Below are 6753 nucleotides of genomic sequence, written 5' to 3' on the forward strand. Positions count from 1 at the left end.
TAAAAAATATTAAGAACTCCATAGAAAATAATAATATACATAAAAGTGAATATTAATAAAAAAATTATTAAAAAAAAACAAAATTCATCGTATAATAATAAATGGCAAAATTAGTAATAAAAAATATTTTTTTAATTAATTGTCTACCTGAAAAAAGTGAACCATAATCGATTTAAAAAAAAAGCCAAAAAAAAAAAGTAAAACTTCACAAAAAAAGTTTAAACTTAAGTTTGAGATTCCAAACATAAACTCTAAGTAACTCACTTTAGTCTTTTTTTCATTTCTTCTAATTGAGACTTGCAGATAATAAGTTCTCTTTGAATCTCCTAAATAACACATGACACAGAATAATCAGTCTAATTGACATGATATATAAGTTGAAGTTGATGATAATTTTTTTAGATAAGATAAAATTTTTATTGATGAATACCTCAAGTTGGGAATCTGAATTCACCAGGCTACATTGCAAGACCGAATATATTCAAAACCAAATAACGTTGTGGTCAGATTCAGTTATTGGAATATAAGACTAGGGGTATTAGCGGTTTGAATCTGTTTTTATTTTTTAGTAAAAAACTCATTCGATTCAAATACTATGTTTACTTGTAGTGTTGTTTGGATTAGATGATTTTTTTTAAAAAAAAATTGATTCGATCCAATTTTAAACAGTTTTGGTTGGGATTGAATTGAATTTATGGTTTTGTAAACTAAACAAATTAAATATATATAACAAGTCTCAATATCAAATTTTAAATAATCAACAATGACATAGCAAGTCTTAATAATATCTTAAAAAATTAACAATAACATAACAATAAAAATAAAATTATAGATTAGTTAAAATAAATAAATTATATTTTGAACATAAAATATTTATTAAATAATAATAATACATAAAAAATATAAAAATGTATAACAAATTGAATATATTATAAATATAATTATAAACATAATAATAAAATAATAATATTATAATATATTGTGCGGTTTAAGTTGGATTATTGGATCGATTGTGAAAAATAAATTCAAAATTCGATTCGATTTACTAATTTGTAAAAAATAAAATCTAATCAAATTTAAATTAGTATAATTTTAATTAGTTTTTAATTTAAATTGAATTGGATAAACAATTTAATTTAAATTGATTTAAATTTAAACACTCTTATATTTGACCATAACTCAATTATTTGCGTATTTTTTTAGGACTAGCCGACTAGGTAGTGGTGTCGTCATCCTCTAATAAAATCAGATATTTCCAACTAAGAGTGGTATGGAAAAAAATACCTAGGGACTTGGCATATTTGTTCCGCGTCACCCTTCAATTTATTAATCATCTTCTGCATGTGCCAGATAGAAAGACAATGAAAATTAGTAGTACTAGACTACTAGTTAATGTTATCAACAACTTTTGAAGCTAAGAATGAAGCCTATTTTAAAATATAGGAATATTGTGTTCTTCTCATTTTGACCATAAAGATATAACATAATTTAATGTGAACGGTCAGAATCTTAATAAACTACTTTGAGTGTACGTAAATCAGAAACTAACGGTGAATTTGTAATGAATTTTATAAGAATTTCACTAAGGAGATAATAGACTATTTGTACAATGTGTATAATAGACTATTAAATTATAAAATAAACATCCTTTATATTATCTAGAATAATTATTCGCATACTAGGGATAATAAATATTTTTCTAAAATATTAAACTAATTTTGGGATTCACCAAGGATCAAACTATTGACTTTTCGAATTTAGCGCTCTAATACCATGTCATGATACCACTCATCTCAAAAACTTTAACTGATCGAAAAAAAATAACACTAATAGTTATATCTCTAATATTTCATAAACCTCTATTATACACATTGTAAAAGTATTTCATTGACTCCTCATATTTTTCCATTTTATAATTGACAAGTATATACACTCACACAATGTCGCTTCTATCCATGACCCATGTCCGATAAAAGATAGATGTGTGAATACATAATCTTTAAGCGAAGTCGTTTTTTGGGTTAACTAAACATATCATCATCATCATTATTAAAAAATTGTTTTTCATTTCATATACATCAATTTTCCTTTATCCCTCCTAACATCTATCCTTTCTTAAATGAATCAACTCATAAGTTCACAAATTAAAATTATATTACATTAAATTTAGTTGGTATTAGGAAAAAAATTAAACTAGAAGAAATCAATGATTAAACGAAAACGATTTGAATTCCAATTAATTGGATATAAATCAAAGCAGCCAATTACAAATTTTAACATTTATATTTATAAATTTAAATAATATTTAATTGTAAACTATAATTGAGTGTATGATAATAAATTATTTGTTTAATTTATTAATTTTAGATATTAATATTTTAAAGAATGAATAATTATTTTTAATAATGGTAAAAATTTACCATTAAAAGTAATATAATAATATATCATAAACATGACTAAATAAAAATATTATATTCCCATGTCAATAAAGGTTAACGGTTATATCACCGAGATGAATAAGTTATTAAATTGCATTAATGACAAATCATGGTATTAAAAAAAATAATTTAATTTTTTTATAATAAAAATTTTTTTATCACTCTTCTTCTAAAATAAATATTTTTATGATTACAAAATTAATTATAAAATAATTTATTTATAAACTATTTTTAATATAAATTCTTATATTTAAAGTTAATTTTAAATTTGTATCTTTAATTTTTATATTTTTAAAAATTAACATACATATTTAAATATTTTATTATTTTAATTATTAGAAGATCAACTACTGGTGTACATTATTAGTAAAATATATAATTTGTTAGATTTTCATGTCAGTCTTATAAAATTTTTAAAGGCATAAAACAATAAAATATATTGACTTTAATATCATTAGAATCAAAATATAATTATTCAAGTAAGCACCATCCCACCCCATTCTGTCCCGCCAAAAGCTCGCTATTTGGCGGGTTAGTCCGTCCCGTCTCGTCTATTGAGATGGTCCTAAATTTCTATACCGTTCTACTTAATGGCAGTTTGGTGGGTTAAGCCCGTCAATTCTTTTTTTTTTTTAATTATTAACCTATGAAATATAAAAAATATATAATGTCATGAATATTTCAATAAATTTATAATTTCTAAAGACATAAAAAAATTATAATTTTAAATTCACAAATATTAAAGTATTTATAATTCTAAATATCTAATCAACATAATGATCAACCAAATTTTTTAAAATAAAATAATAAAACCATCATTGTTTAAAGCAAAACAAGCATTGTCTAAAATATATAATTAAACATTGTCCAATTCTCTAATAAATTAAACATAATCTAAATTATAACTTAAAGTAAAATGAACTAACATTCCAAATACAAGCACAAAAGTAACATTCCAAATTCAATTATCATTTTAAAATCAAAAGTTCGTCTTGCCTGCCGAAACCCACACCATTCGTGAATTAGGAAGTTCGAGTTCAATGAATTTTTTTATTATAAAGGACTTCAATTTTTAGTTTGACCCGTCTTTTTTTTTTCGAGTTACGCAAATCGGTCCGACGAGTTTCGACCTGTTTGTCATTTTTAATAAATTTATTTATGCCTCTTTTATAATTATAATTAATAACAAAACTTGAAAAAAATATTAATGTCATTAATCTTATTAACTAAACCATAATATTAGATAGTTGATAGATTTATAAGCGAAAATTGTTAAATAATAGCATAAAAATTAACAACAAACAAGCAATAAGAATTCATAAAAAATAATTAATAAATTTTGAATAGTTAATATTATTAGTAAAAAAATATTTATTAAAAATATATGATATGTTAAGTCATTAATTAATTTTTTTAGATTATATATATATATATATATATATATATATATATATATATATACTAAAAAAATATTTATGCCCAAATAAATGAATATAAAAAGTTCATAAATAGATGATAAAAAATCATAAAATAAAAAAAAATTATAATCACAATTAAATATTTTGGAAGTTCGGCTAGGAAGAGATGCTAAGCATACATAAAGGCACCAACCAGTTACTATAGTAATAACCAATGTTCACATGCATGCTATACTAGAGTTTAATTTTCATGAAAAAAACAATAAAAACTTGTTTAATATTGTCCTTTATTACATATAGCTGGAAAAAACAATAATATTCTTATTATAAATTAAAAATTCTGAAAATGATAAACAGAAAGTAAAATTGTGGTTAATTTTTTTAGATATTAAATAAGAAAAGATGTAATTCTCAATTCTAAATACATAATATACCCATATACTTCTCACACATTTATCATATTTTTCCCACATTTCTTACAAATGCATTCAAACTCTAGATCTTAGTGATAGGGAAGGGGTGAAGTGCCACTAAGCTAAGGCTCTTTGGCCTAAATTATTAATGATAGTTATATTTTTGAATTGGATTTTTTGCTTAGGTCATGGGAATTTTTGGTTGTAAGATTGGGCTTGAAATTTCTTAAGGTTTTTTTTCTTGTATTGTATAGGGCCTAATAGTAGAGGAACAGATTTTGTTTTTAAAAATATTCAGTTTGACAAAGAGAAAACTAAAATGTTGATATTAGACATAGTTAATTGGACCATGTAATATGGGAAAAGGACTTTGTTTCCTTTTTTTATATATAGTAGAGACGTGGAAGGACTTAGGAGGCAGAAGAGAAAAAAAAAAAAAAAAACTAACATTGGGAGTAACCTAAGCATTGACATGAGTACTAGGGGTGTAAGTTACCGAACCGGACCGAATTTTACCGCAAAACCGAACCGAAATTTACAACAACCGAAAGAAAAACCGAAAAAATCAGTTTTTTTTTTGGTTTTTTTCGAATTAAATCGATCGGTTCGGTTCGGTTTTCGGTTGGCTCAGTAAAAACCGAACCGAACCGAAATATTGGTTAAGAAACCTTGTTTTTACACATTTACCCTTTAACCTTGTTGTTTTGCTAGACATTTTTAATTGTCTTTGTTTTATGTTTAATTAAGTTGAATTTGTATTGGATTTGGATGTGATAAATTCTTGTTTTTCTAGTTTATTGAAGGTTTTAAATTTTATTTTATGGCATTTTAAATTCAGATAAGTAGGGATAAAAAAACTGAAAAAACCGACCGAACCAAACCGCTGTTGGTTCGGTTCGGTTCGGTTGCTCAAACTGCAGCCAACCGAATGGTTGGTCTCTTTGAAGAACCGATCAGGTCGGTTCGGTTGGTTTTCGGTCCAAAACCGAACCGAACCGAGCCGATTATTACACCCCTAATGAGTACTATTAAAACTTAAAAGTATATTGACACATATTAGGATTGGAATCGAAACTTCAGAGATTAAACTCAATATTATATTTAATGATTAGAGATTAAAATTAAAATTTTAATTAAAATACAAAATTTTAATTACTTTAATATTTTTAAAAAATTGAAATACAAAAACTAACATTTTTGAAAAAAAATTAAAATTTTAATAATATTTTTTTTAATAATTAAAAATATTTTAACAAGCATTCTCATTTTATATCTATATTTATTTTAAATTAAGTAAAATATTAACTAAAATATAACTATATTTTATATCAAATATATCACATAAACTTAATATCTCAATTTCAATTTCTCCTTTAAATTTAACCTAAAAATTATGGTGAAACCAGTGAATTGTATTGGGTGAAATGAATAATAATTATTTTTGTTTTTATTTTTTAATTAATGTAACTTTATTTAAGTAATTTACGTTTATAGAAAATTTAAATTAAAATTGAAATGGATGTAATTTAAATTAATAATTTTATTTAATTTTGATAAACTAAGCTTTTAAATTAAAAAATAAGCATATTATTATTATTATTTTTAAATTAAAGATGTCTGAAAAATAAAGATGTCCAAAAAAAATAATAATAAAGAAAAAAGCACCTTCTATAAAAAATAACAATAAAAGAAGAAAGCACATACATTTTGAACTATATAGCTATTCAGATGGAGAAAGAACATTTCTAGATTTTCAACTCTTCTTAATTTCTGACGAAAATTTTGAAAACTAAAATAATGACCGGCTAAGTGTCTAGCAAAAAATGCTTCATTAATTCATTTAAAAATTAGAAATAAATATAGTATTATATATTTAGTGAAAAATATACCCAATGAATAAATAAATAAATATAATATATAATATATAAATATAATACGATATTATTATTATTATTATTATAGATTGAGTGTTTAGGATTTGTAATTTAGGGTTTATGGTTTATGATTAAGTTAGGATTGATGCATTTTGGATTGGGAGTTAGAGTTTAGAATATGTTCTTGAGAATTTAGGATTTAGAATTTAGGAAAGGTTTAGGGATTAAGATTTGTAATTTAGTTTGATTTTTTGAAAATATTTTTTATTTTAAAAATTTTATTAAAAACATAAAATTAATGAAAAATATGATTTTATCATTTTATTATTTTTACGTTATTTTATAAAATTTAAAATAAAAATATTTGAAAACTTTTTTCTCTGGTCAAGAAGTGGCATAGAGTACGCTGTTGCACGACGCATGACATGCGTAGCATCACACGCAGATACCTGATGATATTTAGGCGTTTTTAAGCATGTATAATTTTTTTTTTTTATTAAGTTGGACACAAATTAAGATCAACTTTAAAAAATTTTAAACCAACATCAGTTAAATAAAATTTTGGTACTTAAACTTCAAGAATTTATAAATAATTTAATAAATTCAAATC

This window comes from Arachis stenosperma, chromosome 8 (assembly GCF_014773155.1).
Source record: "Arachis stenosperma cultivar V10309 chromosome 8, arast.V10309.gnm1.PFL2, whole genome shotgun sequence".
Taxonomy (NCBI): Eukaryota; Viridiplantae; Streptophyta; class Magnoliopsida; order Fabales; family Fabaceae; genus Arachis; species Arachis stenosperma.